Source organism: Tachyglossus aculeatus, chromosome 17 (assembly GCF_015852505.1).
Source record: "Tachyglossus aculeatus isolate mTacAcu1 chromosome 17, mTacAcu1.pri, whole genome shotgun sequence".
Taxonomy (NCBI): domain Eukaryota; kingdom Metazoa; phylum Chordata; class Mammalia; order Monotremata; family Tachyglossidae; genus Tachyglossus; species Tachyglossus aculeatus.
The window spans coordinates 4,600,262-4,625,418 of record NC_052082.1 but is presented as its reverse complement, the minus strand read 5'-3'; positions in this window follow the sequence as shown (position 1 = coordinate 4,625,418).

Genomic DNA, 25,157 nt, shown 5'->3' with positions numbered 1-25,157 from the left:
TGTATACATGTTTATTCATTTATACATTCAATATTTTGGCAAAACCGGTCTTTTTGTCAATACATTTGTATCCATCTGCCTAGCTGTAGGCTAAGTACCTTAATAGAAGCAGCATGGCTCAGTGGAAAGAGCCCGGGCTTTAGAGTCAGAGGTCAGTGGTTCAAATCCCAGCTCCGCCACTTGTCAGCTGTGTGACTTTGGGCAAGTCACTTAAGTTCTCTGTGCCTCAGTTACCTCATCTGTACAATGGGGATTAAGGCTGTGAGCCCCCCGTGGGACAACCTGATCACCTCGTAACCTCCCCAGTGCTTAGAAAAGTGCTTTGCACATAGTAAGCCTAACAATAAAAGCCATTATTATTATTATTGAAGGCAGAGCGCTTGTTACAATTTCCCTTTGTTGTTTTTTTTTATGTTCCATTCACTTAATGTAGTGCATTGCAACCAGTGAATGCTCAGAAAATGCTCATAGTATTTCTACTGAAGAATGAAAACAGTACCAAACTGTCAGCTCTATAGCTTTCACCAGAAAACTAATCAGTCTTGGAACTAGTTTTCCAGCCCAGTTTTGTTGATCAAGGTAGATCGGAACGGAATATAAACTCCATTCTGGATTGAACCCATCGACCTCTGGAGCTTATCCCAACTCTAATTAATGCAGTCTTCAAGTTCAAGCCTCTTTGGAAACACAGGGCTGTTTCCCTCTCTTTCTTTCAAAGGGAATTATACAGCCCAAGAATCCGGTTTTAGAAGATTTCATCGTACAGAGAATATATCTCTTTTTTCTACATTTCAAACAAGCCAAGAAAATTGGGCGCTTTTCTCCCTCTCTTTGCTTCCTTTCATGCCTATGTCTGAAGTGTTGACATTGGTTATTTAGTACTGAAAAAGATTCCCACATCAATTGTTAGCCAACTGTTTTCTTTGCAGCCAGTAAAACATAATCAGCGTAACAAGCCGTAGAGGTTAATGATGGTGAGCAACTATCTGGCTTCTAGCCAGAGCTGGCCAAGAGCTGGAAAAGAGATTTGGTGAATATGCCGATGAAATCACTGTACAAGTTCTGTCAGAAATCCACTGTGACTTCCAGTCTGACCCTAGGACCGTAAACTCAAAACTCACAGCCATACTAATTTAAGAATGGTGGGAGTGAAATTGTGATCTACACTTGAAAAAGGTTTTCAGTACTCTTTCTCTAGTACAGGTACTATACTGGACTCGTCGACACTTAATAAATAGTAGCATCAAGAATAGTAATAGCTGGCTCATTGGCAAGAGCCCGGGCTTTGGAGTCAGAGGTCATGGGTTCAAATCCCAGCTCCGCCAATTGTCAGCTCTGTGACTTTGGGCAAGTCACTTAACTTCTCTGGGCCTCAGTTACCTCATCTGTAAAATGGGGATGAAGACTGTGAGCCCCCCGTGGGACAACCTGATCACCTTGTAACCTCCCCGGCGCTTAGAACAGTGCTTTGCAGATAGTAAGCGCTTAATAAATGCCATCATTATTATTAGTAGTAGTAGTAGTAGTCTGGGCAGGGATCCTGTCTATCAACTCTATTGTAGTGTACTCTCCCAAGTGCTTAGTACAGTACTCTGCACATTGTAATCTGTCAATAACTACCATAGATTAATTGATAGTAGTAGTAGCAGTAGTAGTAATAATAATCATATTGATTGAGCATAGTCAACGCAGTGCACTCCAATTCACTGCACTTGACATAAAATGATACAATAGAAGCACAAGATATGTTCCCTGCCCACATGGAGGTTACATTCAAATTGAGGACACAGAGAAAAAGCCAAATATAATGAAATCTTACTGAATACCATTATTACTCCTACAAGGAAATCTCATCAAGTTCTTTCCTTGGTGTCATCGTCATCAATCATATTTATTGAGTGCTTACTGTGTGCAGAGCACTATACTAAGCGCTTGGGAAGTACAAGTTGGCAACATATAGAGACAGTCCCTACCCAACAGTGGGCTCACAGTCATCGATATACGCCTCAAACTTCTAGTAGTTTCCGGCCTCCGCTCTTGCTTTGTCCTGGATTTTAGAATGTTTCTAGAATATTCTATGCCAAACATTACACAAACTGAAAGGAGACGTCAATGGGGTATTTTTTTTTCCATTCGCATCTATTTTTTTCTCAATTTTATCCCTTTTTTTTTTTTCCTCTGGAGGCCTGGCTTCTAGTACCGGTTCTGTCAGGAGCTTCCCGATGTGGGCTGTGTGTGCATTTTGCAGTGTGCCGCACCCCTTCCCTCTTACCCGTTCATTGCACTCAGTACCTGAGTCGGAACCCTCTCTCCGGCACCGGAGACTCTGAGAGGACTCGTGCGATCCATCATCACCAAAATCAATTCCTCTGTGCAGGTCCTCGATCTTCAAGTTTCAGGACCGAGGCTCATCCCCGCCCAGTACATTTCCACCGGGGCAAGATTGCTAGTCTTCGGGCACGATTCTACGCTTGAGAAGGAAATGAGCTCGGCTTGAGTGGAATGGGAAGAAGTTGAATGAGAGGATGAGGGGACTGGAGAAAGAATGTGAGCTACTTTTCTGCCTTCGCCTTGGAGGATCAATCAATAAATGGGCGTTTATTCAGTGCTTACTGTGTGTGCAGAACACCGTACTAAGTGCTTGGGAGAGTCAATAGAGTTGGTAGACAACACCTGTACACTTCAGAAGCTGCTAGTCTAGTGGAGGGGCTGCATTATGACAATCTCCATCACTGCGACATAAAGCAGCATGGAGTAGTGGAGAGAGCGCAGGCCTGGGACCCAGAAGGTCACAGGTTCCAATCCCTGCTCCGCTGCTCATTTGCCGTGTGACCTTGGGTGAGTCACTTCACTTTTCTGCATCTCTCGTCTCTCATTTGTAAAATAGGGGTTGAGACGGTGAGCCCAGATGGAACAGAGACTGTACCTGGCATAAACACTTAATACCATCATTACTATTATTATTATCAATCAATCAATCAATCGTATTTATTGAGCGCTTACTGTGTGCAGAGCACTGTACTAAGTGCTTGGGAAGCACAAGTTGGCAACATATAGAGACAGTCCCTACCCAACAGTGGGCTCACAGTTTAGTAGAAGTAGTATTGCAACAGAATAATTAGCTCAAAATGCAGCTTCTTTTAACAGATAAATGGACTAGTGAGAAGTTAATTTTGTCCTGTGTGCCTGAAACTGAATGTACTCTTTAGATAATCTACTGGTATATCTCTTCAGCTTTAGCTGAATTTATAAAATGAGACAATAAAAACTATTAGCAAAAAAAATGCCAATGCCAAGGTACCTGTTAGGTGTGTACACACAGCAGGAGGTGCCGCTCACAGACAAGTTCACGGAAGTCTCGTCACTTAAAATGCTTGGATAAACTTCCCTGGTCTTTTGAAAACCAGAAATGTCCAAGGATGAATGGGCAGTTTTATGGCCTAGATTCAGTTGGCAAATTCCCCACACACCAAATCTTATTTTCAAAATCAAGAACTCTGAACGAAGGCTTTCCTGGCATTGGATAAATGCCTAGATCATCCAGATGCAATTCAGCTAATTGCTGGGACAACAGATGGGACTATTCACTAAGTTTGTCTGTCTGCCAAAGGAAACAAACAAACAAAATGAATAAAAAACAGGCTCGAACCCCTCAGCGGTCTGACCAGCCTGGGAATGGAAAACGTTGAATGATGCTTCTGATCCTTTCAGTGGATCCTGGACTTTTCCGTCATACTTGTAAATGTAGATGAAAACCTCCCGGATGGTAGTTTCACCTTTGAGACCAGTGGATAGTTAATGTTAATGATATGACTTATTAAGTTATAGAATGAATAAGTGTTACAGTATATGCCAAAGGATTGTGCATATTTGTTTCTCAGTTGGAGGAAGAGGAAAATGGATATTTTATCCCCACTATATAGATGAGAAAACTGAGGCATAGATCGGTTTAGTGGCTTACCTAGCATTACACAGCAGGCCAATGCAGAGCTGGCACTGAATTCCAGGTCTTCTAAATTCCCAGACCTGTGCTCTTTCCATTAGGCCACTCTGCCTTCCAGCAGTAGAATAATAATGATGGCATTTGTTAGGTGCTTACTATGTGTCAAGCACTGTTCTAAGCGCTGAGCACTGTTCAGAGTAAGAGAGTCCAATGTCAGTGCCCTGCAGATGGAATGAGGTGAAATCCATAAGTTAATTATGTGTACTAAGTCCCTGGGCAAGCACAATGTAATAGAGTTGGTAGGTACGATCCCTGCCCAAAAGAAGCTTACAGTCTACATTAAAATAAATGACAGAAAAGGGTCATAATTGAGCATAAGGATAGTTACATAAGTGCTGTGGGGCTGGGGTGAGTATCAGAGTGTTTAAGGAGCACACAGCCAAAAGCAGTCAATGCAGGGGGGAAGGCAGATATGGGGAATGAGGGCATAGTCAGGGAAGGCTTCTTGGAGATGTGATTTTAGGAGGGTTTTGAAGGTGGGGAGAGTGGTTGACTATCAAGACGTGAAAGGGGAGGGAATTTGGGGTCCAAGAAAGGATATGGGTCAGATGGGCCAGAGGTACAGAGAGTAGGTTGGCTTTAGAAGAGCAGAGTGTGTGGTTTGGGTTAATAATAATAATAATAATGATGGAATTTGTTAAGCGCTTACTATGTGCAAAGCACTGTTCTAAGCGCTGGGGAGGTTACGAGGTGATCAGGTTGTCCCACAGGGGGCTCACAGTTTTAATCCCCATTTTACAGATAAGGTAACTGAGGCACAGAGAAGTTAAGTGACTTCCCCAAAGTCACACAGCTGACAGTTGGCAGAGTCGGGATTTGAACCCATGACTTCTGACTCCAAAGCCCGGACTCTTTCCACTAAAAGCACGCTGCTTCTGGGTTGTAGTAGGAGACTGTAAGCTCGCTGTGCACAGGGAATGTGGCTCTTTATTGTTTTATTGCACTTTCCCTAGAGTTCAGTACAGTGCTCTGCACACAGAAAGCACTCAATTAATATGACTGAATGAATGAATGAACAGAAGTATGTAGGAGGGGGTATGCTGGTTGATTGGTGAGGATTTTCTGAGGAATGAGGAAATTTGGACAATACTTTTTTCAGGAAAAATGATCTAGGCAGCAATCTGGAAGAGAAGACCAATAATGGCCTGCCCAGTTTGGGTGATTAACATGATAATTGAGATCATTCTAGTCATAAAAGTACTTCAATTATGTGTACTCCCAAGATCCCTGAATAGATAAGGCACTAGTAGAAAGTAGGAGAAACTCAAGTCCCTCTTCAGACTCTCACTCAGCTATGCAAGGACGGCATCTGTTTACGGATCTTTACTCAAACACCTGTTCGGTGGGGCAGGAACTGGGACAGGTTAATTATTTCTCACATGCTTTGTTAAATTTGTGGATGCCAACGCAAGAGGGGAGAAAGAGGAAGCTTGGTAGGAGAGGGGAGTGAGGAGTCCCAAGACAGATGGCAATATTAATGGCTGGAAAATCTGTCATGGTGGAGGTTAGGGAAGGAAGTGGAGAGGAGACAGGAAAAGACCAAACGTGGAAGTTTCATTGCTTCTTCTTCCTTCCACTGTTTCTCCCCAAGCTGCTTAGGAGGTCTTTTAGACTGTGAGCCCACTGTTGGGTAGGGACTGTCTCTATGTGTTGCCAATTTGTACTTCCCAAGCGCTTAGTACAGTGCTCTGCACATAGTAAGCACTCAATAAATACGATTGATTGATTGCTTAGGAAAGAGTACCTTCCCATCAGAGATCCTTATTCACAAAAGAAACAATTATGTGCTTTTATCTTATCCTTCATAATTTTCAAATCAAATGTGACATTTTCAAGGATAGCCCCCAAAATGCATGGGTGGTGTTACAGTAACTACTGACACAATGGAAATTAATGGGCTGGGGCAGTGGGGTTTGATTCAAAGATACCACCATGACTGATATTTCTCAACACAAATGTCTACTCTCTTTTTTATGGCATTTGTTAAATCAATCTTATTTATTGAGCGCTTACTGTGTGCAGAGCACTGTACTAAGCGCTTGGGAAGTACAAGTTGGCAACATATAGAGACAGTCCCTACCCAACTATGTGCCCAGCACTGTACTAAGCACTAGGATAGTTACAGGCTAATCAGGTTGGGATAGTCCATGTCCCACATGGGCCTACAGTTTTAATTCCCATTTTACAGAGGAGATACCTGAGGCACAGAAAGGTAAGTGATTTGCCCAGCATCACACAGCAGACAAGTGGCAGAGCCACGATTAGAACCCAAGTGTTTCTGACTTAATCATAATAATAATGATGGCATTTATTAAGCACTTACTATGTGCAAAGCACTGTCCTAAGTGCTGGGGATTAGGTTGTCCCACGGGGGGGCTCACAGTTTTCACCCCCATTTTACAGATGAGGTAACTGAGGCCCAGAGAAGTGAAGTGACTTGCCCAAAGTCACCCAGCTGACAAGTGGCAGAGCCGGGATTTGAACCCAAGACCTCTGACTCCAAAGCCCGGGCTCTTTCCACTGAGCCATGCTGCTTCTCTAGGCTTCCAGGCTTGTGCTTTTCCACTAAGCGACACTGCTCCTCCTCTGTACACAGCCCACAAGTTGTTATTCACACTTTCCATTCATTGCTATTTCACTCACTCAAATCCTGCAAAGTTGCAAAAACACAGAAAAATTCCAAGTATTATATGGTACAGGGCAGCAAGGCTGAGGTAGAAGTTTAGCAGCAACACAACTTCATCAATACCACGTGTGTTCACCCGTCCATGTCTACCTGCACCACAGCGTGACTAATGTTCTGTCGGAATAGACTTGTGTTATGGGAAAAATGTTCCTAATAGTTCCAGTGTGTTCAATTCAGACTGTTGAATGCAAATCCATGTAGAGCAGAAATGCTCTGTATAGTCTTCCCAAGAGCCTGTACTTAGTAAGTACTCAATAAATTCTGATTGTTTAGCACCTCAGTTTGCACACAGTAGACACTCAATAGATTGGGGAAGCAGCGTGGTTCAGTGGAAAGAGCCCAGGCTTTGGAATCAGAGGTCAGGGGTTCAAATCCCGGCTCCGCCACTTGTCAGCTGGGTGACTTTGGGCAAGTCACTTCACTTCTCTGGGCCTCAGATACTGCATCTGTAAAATGGGGATGAAGACTGTGAGCCCCCCATGGGACAAACTGATCACCTTGTAACCTTCCCAGCGCTTAGCATAGTGCCTGACACACAGTAGGCATTTAATAAATGCCATTATTATTAATAGATACTGTTGACTGATTATGCTTTTAAGTCTTTAAGAAAAGTTACGCCTGGAATCAATTAATCAACCAATCCGTCCTGGAACTATCCAATTCAGAGGTTCTACCCAAACACAGAAGAATTAATTCCTGCACTCAGTGGCCTATAATAAAATGTTTCCCTTGCATTTTGTTGTATGGTACTTGCCCATTGAGCTGCACAATGGAAGGACGCAAAAAGGACTATTGATGATAATGCTTGTGGTAATGGGCAATCAATCTATCCTACTGAAGAAGTGCTTATTATGTGCAGAACACTATACAAAGTGCTAATAGTTGGGCAAACACCATCTCCCTCCACAAGCAGTTTACAATATAGAGGGCTGCAGTTGTGTATTTAGTGTGATGGGACTGTGGGAAAGAAGACAGGTCATAAAAAAAAAATCCAGGATGTCTTTGGAACTGATCCTTTCTTGCTGTAGGAAAACCTGAATCTGTTTCCAGTCATCTGTGGGATTATAAATATTGTCGTGTGCATGCCTGAGTTGGGAGCTAGTTAGAATAAAATGAAAAGATGACTTGCTGCGTAAGTAATGAATGTCTCCTGGGAGGCCTTTGCTTAGTTTTAAGGGATTTTCGCTATTTGATTGCCTTATGTAAAACACGGAGAGGAGGGAGATTGCCGACTGTTAAGCTCTTCTTAGGAGGCCCTGCTGTTGAAAACTGCATCTGTCTTTATGCTTTCCTCTTTATTCCATTGTGTTCCCTCTTTAAGGCCTGGATGCTGCCTATTCTATTGGAAGCCTGTTGGAGGCCTCCAGCTTTCCCTGGTTCAGCTTTTGTGCTTTGGAGGAGAAAGAGAACAAAGATTGTTTTGTGATTGTTGTTGTAGGAAAGACCACCAACAAAAGAGCCAAACAGCTTTAAATATCATTTAAAACCCGTTGGGGTCTGAGAGGAGCAAATGTAAAATTTGGAAAGATTCCATGTACCCAGGCAATAAAGCCATAGGAGTGGGAAGACCTCGGGACCAGTTGTAAGATCCAGCTTCCCACCCTTCTCAAACGAATAGTAATAATAATAGTAATAATGATGGCATTTGTTAAGCACTTACTATGTGCCAAGCACCGTTCTAAGTGCTGGGGGGGATACAAGGTGATAGCATTGTCCCACATAGGGCTCATAGTCTTGATCCCCACTTTACAGATGAGGGAACTGAGGTGCAGAGAAGTTAAGTGACTTGCCCAAGGTCACACAGCAGACATGTTGGGGAGCCAGGATTAGAATCTACGACCTCTGACTCCCAAGCCCAGTCTCTTTCCACTGAGCCATGCTGCTTCTCTATACTTAAAGTCTACCTTTTAATAATAATAATAATAACAATAATAATAATAATGGCATTTGTTAAGCACTTACTATGTACAAAGCACTGTTCTAAGCGCTGGGGAGGATACAAGGTAAGTGGGTTGTCCCACATGGGGCTCACAGTCGTCATCCCCATTTTACAGATGAGGTAACTGAGGCTCAGAGAAGTTAAGTGACTTCCCCAAAGTCACACAGCAGACATGTGGCAGAGTCGGAATTTGAACCCATGACCTGTGACTCCAAAGCCTTTGCTCTTTCCACTGAGCCACGCTGCTTCTCTGTTAGTAGACTTAAAGGTGATGGAGTCACATGTCAAAAAAGAGCCACGCTCTAGTCCTTTCCACTGCATTCTGGGGTTCACCTTTAAAAGAAAAAAGGTGACAAAGTTAAGGTTGAATAGATGCACGTATCTCTACCACCAGCAATTTTCACTTAGCAAAATCAAAGCTCTAGGATACTTGTTACCTACAGAGTCCAACCAAAAATCTATTTTATAAATGCACTCACGTTTTGGCAGAGTCTTCTCGAGGTTATCTAAAATACCAGTTTGCCGTGCTTAAGAGAACGATCCCTGTTTCTTTGGAATTTGGATAGCTTTTGTTGTTTAAAGTGTGTTCCTGGGTAAATTTGTCCACTCATTTTTTCAAGAGGCTTTTGATCACAGTGATGGAGTCCCAGAGAAGAGCCAGAGTGAGCATTTAACTAGTTTTCCTGCATGACTACCAGGTAGTTCTGGCATTCCAGGAAAATTGGCATTGTATTCTTTCACATCAAGCACTGTACTAAGTGTTGAGCTACTTACAAGATACCTGTCTCATCTTAGTACAGTGCTCTGCACACAGTAAGCACTCAATAAATATGATTGAATGAATATTGGGTTCACTGCGTAAGGAGGGAGAGTAAGGAGGGACATCTCCAATTTCAGGGGTGGAAACAGAGGCAGATAGTGATTGTGACAACATCTCCATCCCTGATTTCTCTCCTTCTCTGCAATCTCACATTTCCTCCTGCCTTCCACCTGGATGTTCAACCAATACCTTGAACTGAACATGTCCAAAACGGAACTCCTTATCTTCCCACTCAAAATCTGTATTTTCCCCATCTTTCCCATCACTGTAATTAATACCACTATCCTCCAAATCGGGTGGATGGAGCTCTTCAACCTGATGGTTCACAGAGAATCAGCTATTGAGATGCTGGGGCTGGTAATAATAATAATAGTGATGGCATTTATTAAGCACTTACTATGTGCAAAGCACTGTTCTAAGAACTGGGGAGATTACAAGGTGATAAGGTTGTCCCATGGGGGGTTCACAGTCTTCATCCTCAGGTAATAATAATAATAATGATGGCATTTATTAAGTGTTTACTATGTGCAAAGCGCTGTTCTAAGCACTGGGGAGATTACAAGGTGATCAGGTTGTCCCACGGGGGGCTCACAGTCTTCATCCCCTTTTTACAGATGAGGTAACTGAGAAGTGAAGTGACTTGCCCAAAGTCACACAGCTGACAATTGGTGGAGCTGGGATTTGAACCCATGACCTCTGACTCCAAAGCCCATGCTCTTTCCACTGAGCCACACTGCTTCTCTAGAGTAGTCCTCTTAGAGATAAAAAAAAAATGGAGGTATTTTGGAAATTCTCAACAGAGCTCTTAATTGAAGTATTGTCATCCGTTGTCCGGGGATGTGTTTGTTTGGTAATCAGCACAGTGAGGGAGAGAGAGAGAGAGGCCATGGACAGAAAGCCTGAGTTTAATACAAAATGTATTCCACGAGGTGAATTGAATTATTTAATTGTTAAGGCACAATGAATTGAACTTCCCTTTCAGGAGGAATGTGATAAATTAGTAATATTAGAGCTTCCCTAATGGGAAGGAACACACTCACATGTTACTCGCACATGGCAGAATCCCCGGGTCCCACCCAGGCAGAATTCCCTTACAGTTTGTTTTCCTGTGGTGGGGCGGCTAGCTCCCACCCATGTGCACTTCCCACTCGGGAGGAATCCACTTGATTTGCACGCCCACAGGGAAGCTCGAAGTGCCCACCCATGAGTATTTTCCACCTGGGAGGAATCCATTCATTCATTCCATACCCATGGAGAAGCACCTGTCTTCCAGCCCTATGAGCGTCCAGAGGGATGAAACCCTCACTCTCCCATCCCATGGCTCCTCACCTGGTGCAGGCAGAGTGGGCTTCTCATGCTCTGGACAAAGGCCCCCCACAGCCATCTGCTGCAAATCTTGATCCTCTGCCCAAAGGGCCAGAGGGTGCAGGTATTTATCACCTATGCTCCTAGGCCATTCCAGCTTCTGGCCTCAGTTTATCCAACCTTTGCCCTCCCCTCCCCATACCTAATTTGATTGTCATGGGGGCTAGGGACACCTGTATTCCCAGCTTTGTCTGTCAATCTAGCAGTTTTGGTTGTGGGGGCTGTATCCCACCCTCACTTCTGAGTTCCCCCTGCTAGCTCAAGTGGCCACGAGATAGCAAGACCTTCAGTTGGCCAGTACCAAAGGGTCACCTTGGGACAAGTATATATCACATTAATCCAGGTAATGAGAGAGAGAGAGAGAGAGAGAGAGAGAGACAGAGAGACAGAGACAGAGAGAGACAGAGACAGAGAGAGACAGAGAGAGAAACAGAGAGAGAGACAGAGAGGGTCTGTGTGTTTGTAATGGTGTTTAGCTGCTAAGTGCCAGGCACTGTACTAAACACTGAAGTAGATACAAGACCATCAGGTTGGACACGATCCATTTCCCACATGGGGCTCAGAATCTTAATCTCTATTTTACAGATGAGGGAACCAAGGCATGGAGATGTTTAGCAACTTGCCCAAGATCACACTGCAGATTTGCGGTGGAGCTGGGATTGGATCCCAGCTCCTCTGACTCCCAGGGTTTTTCTACTAGACCGTGGTATCAATCAATCAATCAATCAATCAATCAATCGTATTTACTGTATGCAGAGCACTGTACTAAGCGCTTGGGAAGTACAAGTTGGTAACATATAGAGACAGTCCCTACCCAACAGTGGGCGTGTTTGTTTTATCCTGTTGGTGTGTACGGTCACTCTGAGCAGGGACTCCCACTCTCCACTAGGTCATCTTGCCTCTCCATATTCCTTGTCTACAGTCACCGCAGCACCATGAGATCATCAACAGCTAAACATCTGGCACAGGAAGGTAGGAGATTAATGCATATCTACAAACATTCATTTTTGGCCAAGTGAAATCCTAATTGGTAGGGAAAGTGTCTATTTTGCAATTTTTTTGAATTCCCACTTTGCATCTGAGTTGGCATTAGTGCAACCTTTATACAATTGATCTAATTTATTTTGCGTTCAAAGGCTTTCAAAAAGTTACGTTTCCCAACTACTAAGCTATTAGTCTCTCTGAGGCCTGAGAAGTTTAGCATTATTTCCTCAAGCAGCAAAAAGAAAAAAATGCATTTTTTACGCTAGGTTCTCAATAGCAAGAAAAATAACTATTAAAAACTGCAGCTGTATTCCAAGCAATGCTGCTGCAACACTGATATCAGTGCAATATATATATATAAATGGTATTTGTTAAGTGTTTACTATCAACCAGGCACTGGGGTAGATAATAGCAAATCAGGTTGGACACAGTCCATGTTCCACATTGGTCTCACGATCTTAATTCCTATTTTACGGATGAGGTAACTGAGGCATGGAGAAGTTAAGTGACTTGTCCAAAGGCACACAGCAGAGTAGTGGTGAAGCTCTCTCACATTAAAGCTGCAATGAAACTACTCTTTGTGGGCAGGGAACACATCAGACACACAGTAGGCCACTGGAAGAACTGGTAATCGATTCTGTGGCTCGTGTGCTTTCCACTAGCAACACTGCTCTTCATAGTAAGAGTAGTAAATCCACTACTATTACTCACAGGTTTCGTGGAGGTAAAATTGCTCTTCCAAGGAACAACACTGACATGAGCTTGGTTCATTAAGGAAAACAGACTCAAAAATAGTCTAACGTCTCAAAAGGAAAAGTTGTTAAGATGATTTGGAACAAAGCCTGATGATTCCACAGAGGACAAGACAGAGGACTAAGAGAGACAGACAGAGAGAGACAAAGGCAGGGAGGACAAGAAAAAGGAAGGGCAAAAAATATTAAGAGAAAAAAGGGAGGGAGGAAGAGAGAAAAAGGGGAAGAGAGAAAACAGAATGAGAGAAGAATTTTCAGAAAAATTCAGGGACTTCAAACTTGCCCTTCAGTCTCTTGCCTAAAACACCTTCATTTTGATTGATCTATTATTTTCTAGATTTATCCATTTAAAGGTAACCTTTCAAAGAATGACAACATTATATCCTTTCACCGAAATTTAGGGTCTGTCCAGATGAGCTCCTTGACTTTAGAAGACATGGATGGGTTGATTTTGACATCATGAATCATGAAGCGATTCTCAGAATTCAGTTTTACTTCTTGAATAAACCTTTACCCAGATTGCAATTTAAATCTGAGTTGGTGGTCCTATGCGCAGGAACCAAGGTAATTTTCCAGTAAAAAAAATGGGGTTGGAACTGATTGGGCACATCCAAACCCCCAAATTAAGGGGCAACCTAATGTTTGAGAGGGTGGTGTCATGTAGACAACATGTCAACCTCAAATGTGACCTACTGCGGCTTTTCAATCAATCGATTGTATTTATTGAGCAATTTGTGCAAAGCACTGTACTAACCGCTTGGAAGAGTACAATGTAAGGATAAAACGGACTCATTCCTTGTCCACAGCAAGCTCACTGCAAAGAGGGGGAGAGACAGACATTAATATAAATAAATATATTACAGATACGGATGTAAGTGCTGCGGGGCTGAGGGAGGGGTGAATAAAGGGAGCAAATGAGGGCAATGAAATTGAGAGTGGGAGAAGGGAAGGGAAGGGAAGGGAAGGGAAGGGAAGAAGAGAAGAGAACAGAACAGAAGAGAAGAGAAGAGAAGAGGAGTGACCTTTGAGAGGGTTACTGTGAATTGAAGGGGAAAGAAGTCAGATTGGAGGGAGTTATGGATAGAATTGGAGGACAGAAGCTTGAAACAGCAGGTGTAGACAAGTAGTTTAATGAGTTTGGAGAGGAATGGTAAGAGGGAGATGGAATGATAACTGGTGGGAGTCACGGGGTTAAAGGGAAGGTTTCTTTAGGCTAGGGGAGATATGGACATGTTTGAAAGCAGTGGGGAAGAAGCCATTGGAGAGCAAACAGTTGACAACGGGGGTTAGGGAGGGAAAAAGGGAGGCATCAAGTGCTTTGTTAAGGTGTCAAGGGATGGGGTTGGATGTCAAGGTGGAGGGCGTGGATTTTGAGAGAAGGCATAAGATCCCTTGAAATTCTGCTGGAAAAATGGGAGAATTCAAGGTGAGGCAGGAGGAGGGAAGGACTGGGAAGGTTCAGGGAGATTTTAAAGAGATCCCTCCTGATAGTTCTGATTTTCCTCAATAAAGTAAGCAGCCAGGACATTAGGGACAAAGAAAGGGGGAAGCGGGAGGACAGGGTGTTTGAGGAGGGAGTTGGTTGTCCATTGCTCGTCCCAGCCTTTCAATGTTAGACTGCAGTCAGGCCTGGACAGGTAAGGTTTTCATTAATTCATTCATATAGCTGTATTTATTGAATGTTTACTGTGTGCAGAGCACACTACTAAGCACTTGGGAGAGCACAATATAACAATTAACAGACACATTCCCTGTCCACCCCGAGCCTATTTTACTTTATTTCTGAGAAGCGGCAGGGCCTAGTGGAAAGACCACAGGCCTGGGGGTCAGGAGCACCTGGGTTCTGGTTCCAGCTCTGCCACTTGTCTGCTGTGTGACCTTGGAGTCTCAGTTCTCTTATTCTCCCTCCTAAATCATGAGAGACAGGGACTGTGTCCACTTTAATTTACTTGTATCTACCCCAATGCTTAGAATGGTGTTTGACACATAGTATGTGTTTAACAATACCATTTTTTTTAAAAAAGGAGGGAAATAGGGAGTGGGAGAGGACAGGCTCCAAATCAATCAATCAATCAATCAGAAAGCCAGTTAGGGACTTTTCACCTCCAGCTGGAAACTTTCAGGTCTCATCAGAGATTTGGAAGCCCACCGTGAGCCCACTGTTCGGTAGGGACGATCTCTATATGTTGCCAACTTGTACTTCCCAAGCGCTTAGTGCAGTGCTCTGCACACATTAAGCGCTCAATAAATACAATAGATTGATTGTTTGATTTGGGATGAACAAGGTGGGCAATCTTGGGGTGGTCAACTGTAGACTGTAAGCTATTTGTGGGTAGAGACATGTCTACCAATGCTATTGTAGTTTACCAAGCTCTTAGAAAGTGCTCCATGAATTCCACTGCTGGAACAGGTACCTATGTTTGCCAGTTCGGTAGATTCTCAGACCTACCTTTAGTAAAAAGTAACTCTGTATATGCAGTCAATCAATCAATCAATCGTATTTATTGAGCGTTTACTGTGGGCAGAGCACTGTACTAAGTGCTTGGGAAGTACAAGTTGGCAACATATAGAGACAGTCCCTACCCAACAGTGGACCATGCCATTCGCTGGAAAACCAGTCAGGAATGCCAGTGCCATGTCATTGGAGATGTTTGACTCTGCCGTTAGCATCATCTCAAGGATACACCATGGAGCAATATTATTATTATTATTATCGTTATTATATGGTACTTGTTAAGTACTTACTATGTGCCAAGTACTATTCTAAGTGTGGGAGTAATACAAATTAATCAGGCTGGACACAGTCCCTGACACACACTGGGCTCACACTCTTAATCCCCATGAGGATTAATACACATGAGGTAACTGAGGCATAGAGAAGTTAATTGACTCATCCAAGGTCTCACAGCAGATAGGTGGCAGAGCCAGGATTAGAACCCACGACTCCCGGCCCGTGATCTATCCACTACGCCATGCTGCTTCCCATGGAGCAAATAATAATCTGAAGAATGATGTCACCTGATACAGATACCAGATTTATAGTTTTTGCTAATTCCCTAACATATATATGCAAGATTCATTCATTCATTCAATTGTATTTATTGAGCGCTTACTGCGTGCACAGCACTGTACTAAGCGCTTGGGAAGTACAAGTTGGCAACATCTAGAGACGGTCCCTACCCAACAGCAGGCTCACAGTCTAGAAGGGGGAGACAGACAACAAAAGATATTACCAAAATAAAATAAATAGAATGAATATGTACAAGTAAAATAAAGTAATAACTATGTACAAATATATATACATATATACAGGATGGAAGATGGAATCACCTTAGATTCTCAATCCCTCCATTCCATCATCCCTGCAATGGCATGCCTTATTCTTAATCTAAAGAATATCACCTAGCCATGATCAGTGAGGACTGTCCAGTTTATGATGAATGTCTTAGCCATTAATTCCAATTGTTATCATGTCTGTGAAGAATGAAAATTCAAGTAAACACATCACATTCAAATTTTCTGTTGCTGCTCCTTTGAATAGCATTCCCCATGTTAGAATCTGTTGTGCTTGAGCAGTTTTAAATTGCTCTTCGCACATGCCTCAGATCTGATCACGCACAAATTCAAAAGCTTGTTAAAATGCGGCTTGCTCAAATAGTTTTAAATCATGAGGCACAATGCGCAGTAATTAAAACCATCACTAAGCTTCAAATTGTTTTATGGGTACTTTGCTTTTTTTTTTTAAGATATGCACACTGTCGAACAGACAGAGCTCATCTATGCTGCACAAGGCATCTTGAACTGATTTAATTATGTAATATTTAGGAAAAGAAGAAATTTGATTTCATAGAGAATTTAAAAACAAAAGAATTTCTTTCTGTAAATAATCATCATTATCATCTTCGTCAACATCATCTTCATCCTAAAAACCTAAGAACCAACGATTCCTAATGTCAGTTCTTTTTCCACTTGTTATATTCTTGAGAGAGAACATTATTCTCTAAAATGTGCAAAAAGAGAGCAAGAAAAGCAAGCAAGAGAGCTGCAAGAATGTGGAGAGCAAGGTTTTTTAGGAATTGTAGGTTGACGTTGAATGAATGAATGACATCTTTTATTTGTACATATTTATTCTATTTATTTTATTAATATGTATTGTTTTGTTCTCTGTCTCCTCCTTCTAGACTGTGAGCCCGCTGTTGAGTAGGGACCATCTCTATATGTTGCCAACTTGGACTTCCCAAGCGCTTATTACAGTGCTCTGCACACAGTAAGTGCTCAGTAAATACGATTGAATGAATGAATGACTCTTATATCTTGATGATAGGGACATTGCATGTAGACAGCCTAGAAATCAAAGATCATCCATGTCTCTTTCACTGAATTAGGCAGCAAGATTTCTATTTCTCAAAAAGGGCACTTAAAATGAGGGTTTTGTTCTTGTACAACCTTGAGTGAGGAAATTTGCGCTGAATATACACCATTCCAGTGTTGTGTACGTTATCTGCACACGAACAATCATCATCATCATCAATCATATTTATTGAGCGCTATGTGCAGAGCACTGTACTAAGCGCTTGGGAAGTACAAATTGGCAACATATAGAGACAGTCCAGTGTTTACTGTGCCCAGAGTATTATACTAAGTACTTGGGAGAATACAATAAACTTAAAGTCCGGGGTAAAACACAAGCATTTTCTTCCATACCTCATCTCATGGATCTCAACTAGGAGGATGTACTTAGCACTTGAGAGAATACAATATAACAGCTGATAGACACATTCCCTTCCCACAACGAGTTTACAGTCTAGAGTGGGAGAAAGAGATTAATATTGTAAATAAAAACATTACAAATATCTATATAATCAACTATATTGAGTGCTTACTATGTGCAGAGAACAGTACTAGTGCTTGGGAGAGTACAATATAGCAGAGTTAGCAGATATGTTCTGTGTTCAAAACGAGCTTACAGTCTGAAGGGCTCAAATAAATGCTGTGGGGCTGAGGAATGGGTGAGTAAAGGAAGCAAATCCAAGTACAAGGGCTCTGCAGAAAGGAGTAGAAGAAGAGGAAATGAGGGCCAAGTTATTAGAAGAATATTTCCCAAAGTGCTGAGTGAAGAAACATATTCTGGCTGTAGTAGAGAAGCAGTGTGGCTCAGAGGAAAGAGCCTGGGCTTGTGGCTTCTAATTCTGTCACCTGTCAGTTGTATGAATATGGACAAGTCACTTAACTTCTCTGTGCCTCAGTTACCTCATCTGTAAAATGGGAATTAAAACTGTGAGCCCCACGTGGGACAATCGGATTACCTTCATTCATTCATTCAATCGTATTTATTGAGCGCTTGCTGTGTGCAGAGCACTGTACTAAGCGCTTGAGATGTGTGCACTTACTGTACTAAGCACTTGGGAAGTACAAGCTGGCAACATATAGAGATGGTCCCTACCCAACAGCGGGCTCACAGTCTAGAAGGTGGAGACAGACAACAAAACTAAACGTATTAACAAAATAAAATAAATAGAATAGTAAATCTGTACAACCCCAGCACTTAGAACAGTGCCTTGCACGTAGTAAGTGCTTAAGAAATGCAATAATTATCATCAGTAGTAGCAGTGATCCCTCTTGATCTCATTCACCTCTGAAATACCTCCTCTACTGAATTTCACCCCAGTTTTCAATACAGAATTTGGAACAGTCATGATGATGACTGTTGATGAGGATGATGATGATGACACGACGATGATTTTCATATCTGGCCCCTCTGCTGAGTCTGTGAGACAGCAAAGCAGTAGTTTGGAACGAATTAACTGGTGCCAGTGTAAATGGTCACAACTTTCCAGAGCAAAGCTTCCAGATGGGTTGGCATTTGACCACACCAATGTAGATCACATTAAAATAAGGAGGAGCCGGAATTACAAATTAAGGTGTTTTTGTCACTAGCATAAGCTCCCCTTCTCAATTTTAGTTGCCTCATGAAGGCTGTTACTTGGCATGGGAAGGGCTGGGGGTAACGTTTACGGGGAAGGAGGTGTGTGTATGTGTGAGACTCTGATACTTTTGTGTTGCTGTTAGTTGGTGTTTCTGTGCAGTGTGTGCATAGTGGAATAGTAATAGTGGCAGTAATGGGAGTAGTAGAATAGAAGTAGTATTAGTAGTCCAAGTAATTGTATTTATTGAGAGCTTAGGGAAGCAGCATGGCTCAGTGGAAAGAGCCTGGGCTTTGGAGTCAGAGGTCAGGGGTTCAAATCTCAGCTCCAGTAATTGTCAGCTGGGTGACATTGGGCAAGTCACTTCACTTCTCTGGGCCTCAGTTACCTCATCTGGAAAATGGGGACTAAGACTGTGAGCCCCCCGGGGGACAACCTGATCACCTTGTATCCTCCCCAGCACTTAGAACAGTGCTTTGCACATAGTAAGCGCTTAATAAATGCCATTATTATTATTACTAAACTGGGAAGAGAGGCAAACAGGTATGTGAAGGCAAAAAGAGATGTAGATGTGCGGTGTGTGTGTGTGTGTGTGTGTGTGTGTGTGTGTGAAATGGGGCTAATAGTTGCAGTAGCAGCAGTAATAATAATAAAAATGAATTAGCATGGCTCAGTGGAAAGAGCATGAGCTTTGGAGTCAGAGGACATGGGTTCAAATCCCGCTCTGCCAACTGTCAGCTGTGTGACTTTGGGCAATTCACTTCACTTCTCTGGGCCTCAGTTACCTCACCCGTATAATGGGGATGAAGACTGTGAGCCCCCCCGTGGGACAACTTGATCACCTTGTAACATCCCCAGAACTTAGAACAGTGTTTTGCAGGTAGTAAGCACTTAATAAATGCTATTATTATTATTATTATTAGCATTAGTATTATTTGTTAAGGGTTTACTGTGTTACTTAGAACTGTGTTCACTTAGAACAGTGATTGCACATAACAAGTACTCAACAAATTGCCATTAAAGGAAAAAAAAGGAAGTGACCTTTTTAGAAACAACATTTTTTTCCCCAAAACACTTTCTTGCTCCCTCTTTTATGGTATGTAACAGTCCTGGATATTGTAACAAATTTCATATTGCAAGTTAACTAAGGGATGGATATGTTTCCATTAATGAATTTAGGTTACACAAAACATATATATTTTAAAGAAATAAATCCTAACCATAAATTCCTACCAAGTTTCCATCTCCGTATTATGTCCAACCTACTTCCTTGTCTATCACTGAAATATTTGTCATTGGGCTTTCTAAGAAACAGAGTCCTGCGGCAATTTTTTGCTCTGTATTGCCAGTATAGATTTTGGTTGTGTGTCTCACCTGGTGAAGGCTGAATCTTCACTTCAGTGTTAATTAGACACATCATTTAGTCTGAAATCCATTACAAAAGTATTGAAATAGTGGTTGAGCATGCAGTTGATCTATCTGCAACCAGGAAATCCCAAGAGAAAATACCCTCAAAAGTGGCAGTGGAGAGGGTCTTCACATGACAAACACAGAGGTAGATTCATAATGCAAAACTCAAAAGTTGCTGGAAGGAAATGATTCGGGTCCTAGTGGCTTGCAATGCAACACTCCCACTCATTCCTTCCAGTCATTTTTCCACAGGGCTGGTGATTGCAATAAGTGAATTGGCAGGGAGGGCACTTACTTTGTGCCAAGCACTGTTCTAAGCGCTGCTGGTGTAATAATAATAATAATAATGGCATTTGTTAAGCACTTACTATGTGCAAAGCACTGTTCCAGCACTGCTGGTGTAATAATAATCATAATAATGGCATTTGTTAAGCACTTACTATGTGCAAGGCACTGTTCCAAGCACTGCTGGTGTAATAATAATAATAATAATGGCATTTCTTAAGCACTTACTATGGGCAAAGCACTGTTCTAAGTGCTGGGGGGATACAAGGTGGTCAGGTTGTCCCATGTGGGGCTCACAATCCTAATCCCCCTTTTATAGATGAGGGAACTGAGGCTCAGAGAAGTTAATTGACTTGCCCAAGGTCACACAGCAGACATGCGGCAGAGCCGGGATTACAACCCATGACCTCTGACTCCCAATCCCGGGCTCTTTCCACTGAGCCACGCCGCTTCACAAGTAGATGCAAGTTAGACTGACCACAGTCTCTGTCCCACATGGGCCTCACAGTCTTAAAATCGCCATTTTACAGATGAGGCAACTGAGGCACAGAGAAGTTAAGTGACTTACCAAAGTCACACAGCAGACAAGTGGTGGAGCAGGGATTAAAATCGAGGTCCGTAGTCTAACCACTAGACCATGCTGCTGTTCATCACCCCCATTAAACCATAATGACCACAGCATCCTGGCAGAACTCAGCAGGCCTCTGCCGACTTCTCTTCATTAGCCAGCTATTTTGCAAAATTCCTGTTCTGCCCATCTGCCTCAAATGATATCCAGGGTGTTCTTCATTCGGAAACCTTCACCACTAATAGTTGAGGCCCAGCAGTCATTCCTCTTCTGGCAGAACTGGAAGTAGAATCAAGGTTTCCTTGTCCCGGTAGTGATTAGCCATATTATATGTGCTTCTGTTTCCTGTAGGTTACCTATATAAGATCCTAATATTTGTTGTCACAGCCTTGAAAAACAAGCGGTCAAAAAAGTCAACACAATCAACTGAATTTATCTAGAAAAAGGACTGCTGTTACATTTATTTTATATCCTCAACTAGTAGAAAACTGGATAACAGATTGAATAAGGCAAAGAGAAAAACGAAACAAAAAAAAAAAGTCATGTCCGTGATTGATCGATTATCTGAAAATCACTGGCCCGTGCTTCTTTAGTTTCTTTAGAGAAGCAGCGTGGCTCAGTGGAAAGAGCGCGGGTTTGGGAGTCAGAGGTCATGGGTTCTAATCCCGGCTCCGACACTTCTCAGTTGTGTGACTTTGGGGAAGTCACTTCACTTCTCTGGTCCTCAGTTCCCTCATCTGTAAAACGGGGATTAAGACTGTGAGCTCCCCGTGGGACAACCTGATCACCTTGTAACCTCCCCAGCGCTTAGAACAGTGCTTTGCACATAGTAAGGGCTTAATAAATGCCATTGTTATTATTATTTAGTTGTTCTTTCTCCTCTGGGTTAGTCAAATGGAACCTAATAAAATAGATGGTATTACCTATTTGCCCCTTTCATTTAGCCTTGACAAATTCTCAGAAAATCAAACAAGTCAAATGTCAGTTTCAGGCCATTATGCCTGGTGCAGATATGTGTAGATGGAAGCGTTGGTTTTCCTGTAGGGAAATCATTCAGAATCAACGCCCACTGATTCCGGGAACTTTTCCGATGCCCAGCAGCCAGAAACTAGGGCTAGCAGCTGGAGCTCCGGGGCCTCCTCTAAGCTAATGAAATGGGCAAAGAGGCACTGAGCATGATTGGTTTGCCCACTCAGTGTTCTGCTGTGGAAGAGGATATTTGCCAAAGGACTGGACCCGAACTATAATAATAATAATAATAGTAATAATAATAATGATATTTATTAAGCGCTTACTATGTGCAAAGCACTGTTCTAAGCACTGAGGAGGATACAAGGTGATCAGGTTGTCCCATGTGGGGACTCACAGTCTTCATCCCCATTTTATTTTAATTTAAAGAATACTCAAGTTGAACTCCGGCCAGTCACCCGAAGCATCGAGACTCTACGTGGAAAAGATCATCATCATCAATCGTATTTATTGACTATGAAAGTTTTGATTATGAAAGTATTGACTATGAAAAAACTATGAAAGTTTTTTGAAAAAACTATAATCTACAAACCCCATGCACCCCTTTGGACAAGATATAATGCAGATGGCAGCGCTTAGAACAGTGCTTTGCACATAGTAAACGCTTATTACCATCATTATTATTATTATTATAAGCATTAGTGAGGCCAACATCATTCACGAAACCACAATCCATGAAGGCTGTTTAAGTGACCATTGTAGGGCACGACAAGAAAATTGAAAGAGGGCCGACCCATCACCCACCCAGAATATGCAGAACATTCAAAGATAAGGCAGAGTCTGTTCAACCACCTCAATAAGTGGCTTATTCAGCGTGGCACAGTGGAAAGAGCACGGGCTTTGGAGTCAGAGGTCATGGGTTCAAATCGTGGCTCCGCCACTTGTCAGCTGTGTGACTGTGGGCAAGTCACTTAACTTCTCTGGGCCTCAGTTACCTCATCTGTAAAATAGGGATGAATACTGCGAGCCCCCCATGGGACAACCTGATCATCTTGTAACCTCCCCAACACTTAGAACAGTGATTTGCACACAGAAAGCGCTTAATAAAAGTCATTATTATTATTGCTATTCTCCTGGAAGGACAGCAGCTTTATTGAAGAAGTCCTTGGAACCTCAGGTATAAGGCGGGAGCTTCGTGTATAGCTGTATATATCTGTAATTTATTTATTCATCCCTCTATTTGTTTATACTAATGTCTGCCTCCCCATCTAGACTGTGAGCTCACTGTGGGCAGGATTGTGTCTCTTCGTTGTTATATTGTACTCTCCCAAGCGCTTAGGACAGCACTTCACAAACAGTAAGCTTTCAATTGGAAAAATCCGCTTCCTTCCAGAAGATGCAAGCTCAAACATGCAGAACTTCAAGATCCTTGTACACTGTGCCACTGTGTGCCAAACATTTGTTTTCTGATCACAGTGGATTGTATCTCAAAGGCTGAAATGTCTAAATTGTGTTAACCAGGCCTAGTTGTATATAATCAACATGGAATTTTCCATTTTGGTGTAACAAAAAGGGAGCCACTTTATATGCAGATAGCCTGTGAAAGCAAAGATGTTTATTAGGGAACTGTCACCGTTGACTGCAGAGTAAGCCAGCGTTTTATGAATTTCAGAGCATTTTTAGAGAATTGAAGCAAATATAAGACTTTTAAAGCAGCCAGGAGAAAATAATTCAAACTTATTTTCTAAGTACAGTTAGTAATGTACCTATGTATATATGGTCCCATAACCACTCATTAAACGTTATTTATAAACTCTAAATTTTAAATTTCCACTCAGAGTGGGTAGGACTCCTAGAGGCAGGGACAACGTCTTCCAAGGTGGTCTAAAATTGACCTGTGCTTTGTAGCAAACATAGCCGGGTACCATTCCCAGAAGAATAGTTAAAAGGTCTAGGATCTTTTACTGATTCCTTTTCAATTCTACATCCTCAAATTTCTTTCCAGGTTCTCCCCTTCTAGACTGTTAGCTCACTGTGGGCAGAGAATATTTCTGTTTATTGTTAAATTGTCCCCTGACAAGCGCTTAGTATAGTTCTCTTCACCCAGGAAGTACTCAATTAAATACGATCAAATGAATAGATGAAAATATTCCTCTTTTACTGTCAGCAGCTTGGAGAAGCCGGTATAATCATAGCATGCTGATGCCAGCCATCTCATTCGCATCAGAACTACCGGGAATTTTCCATAGATGTGGAAGATGATGGAAAGGAGAGTGTAACCATTAGCGAGAAGGGATACCCATTATTCTTGATTTTTATACACATCAGAAAATGGGGAGCAAGAAAGAAGCCAAATTCTCCCTCTTTCCCGGGAAGTCTTGGGGAGTAGGAGAAGATGAGGCCTCTTAGAGACTGGTTGAGGAGCAGGTCAAGAAAGAAGGGAAGTTTTGGCATTTTAATCATACATCTTTGTGATTCTGTGATGTCAAAAGCTTCTTCCTTTTGAATGATCTATAGAGATTTAGTGTTATCAGTTTCAGTAATCACCATACTTAAACATTTTATTTTTATTGCCGCATGTATAATGAACTAGGAACAATAGAAAACACTCAACCATCTAGGGTCTCACAGAGCCTTTTGTTACCTTACAAATCCTTATCACGCCTCATTACAATCCTTTGTGGTTTTATACAAGGTGCATCTAGATAATAATTGACATTAACAGTTTCCTTTTATGAAAGCAGGAGTGAGACTAATTTGGAGACTAGCAGGAGAAGAGACAATTGATCAGGAATGAATGATTTCTGCTTAAGTTTGTGTAGGTTCAGATATGTGGTCGTTTATTTTTATTGTGTGAGATTTCAGTATTGTTTTCCTAAGAAAAAGAGAAACAAACCTGAAGCACTAAATCCAGGCTCCGTGCAATCCATGCTGCTTGACGTGATTAGTGTCTAGTTGTATTTCATTTTATGTCAACTGTGTGGCAAACCTGTTCAAAAACTTTTTTACCAAATGGTCCAAATGGGGACTTGAAAAATGTGTGCTCTTAAGGAAAAGGTCCACATTTTTTTTGTTTTGTTTGACAATATCATCTAGATTTGATGTTTTACTAACATTTTCATTACTTCTCCGTTTTTCCATCCCTGTGCAGTATTGCTCTTTAATCTATTTTAAAAACTGTGATATTGTCAGATATCTTCTGGCCACTTTGAATCGAAAACTTGAGAGATAATCACAATTCTGACACCCTGGGATGGTAAAGGTTTGTAATACATCACATAGTAGTTGTGGCAGATACCTATCCCAACTCCATCTGTGTATTCTTGCCTTGCAGAGAACGCTACTTTGATTCGCATTCCCATTTATTTCATAATGAAAATCTGTCAATCTTTAATAACAAATGCCAACTTGATTACTTGATTGAACGGCCAAGGAACACAAGGTGCATTTGG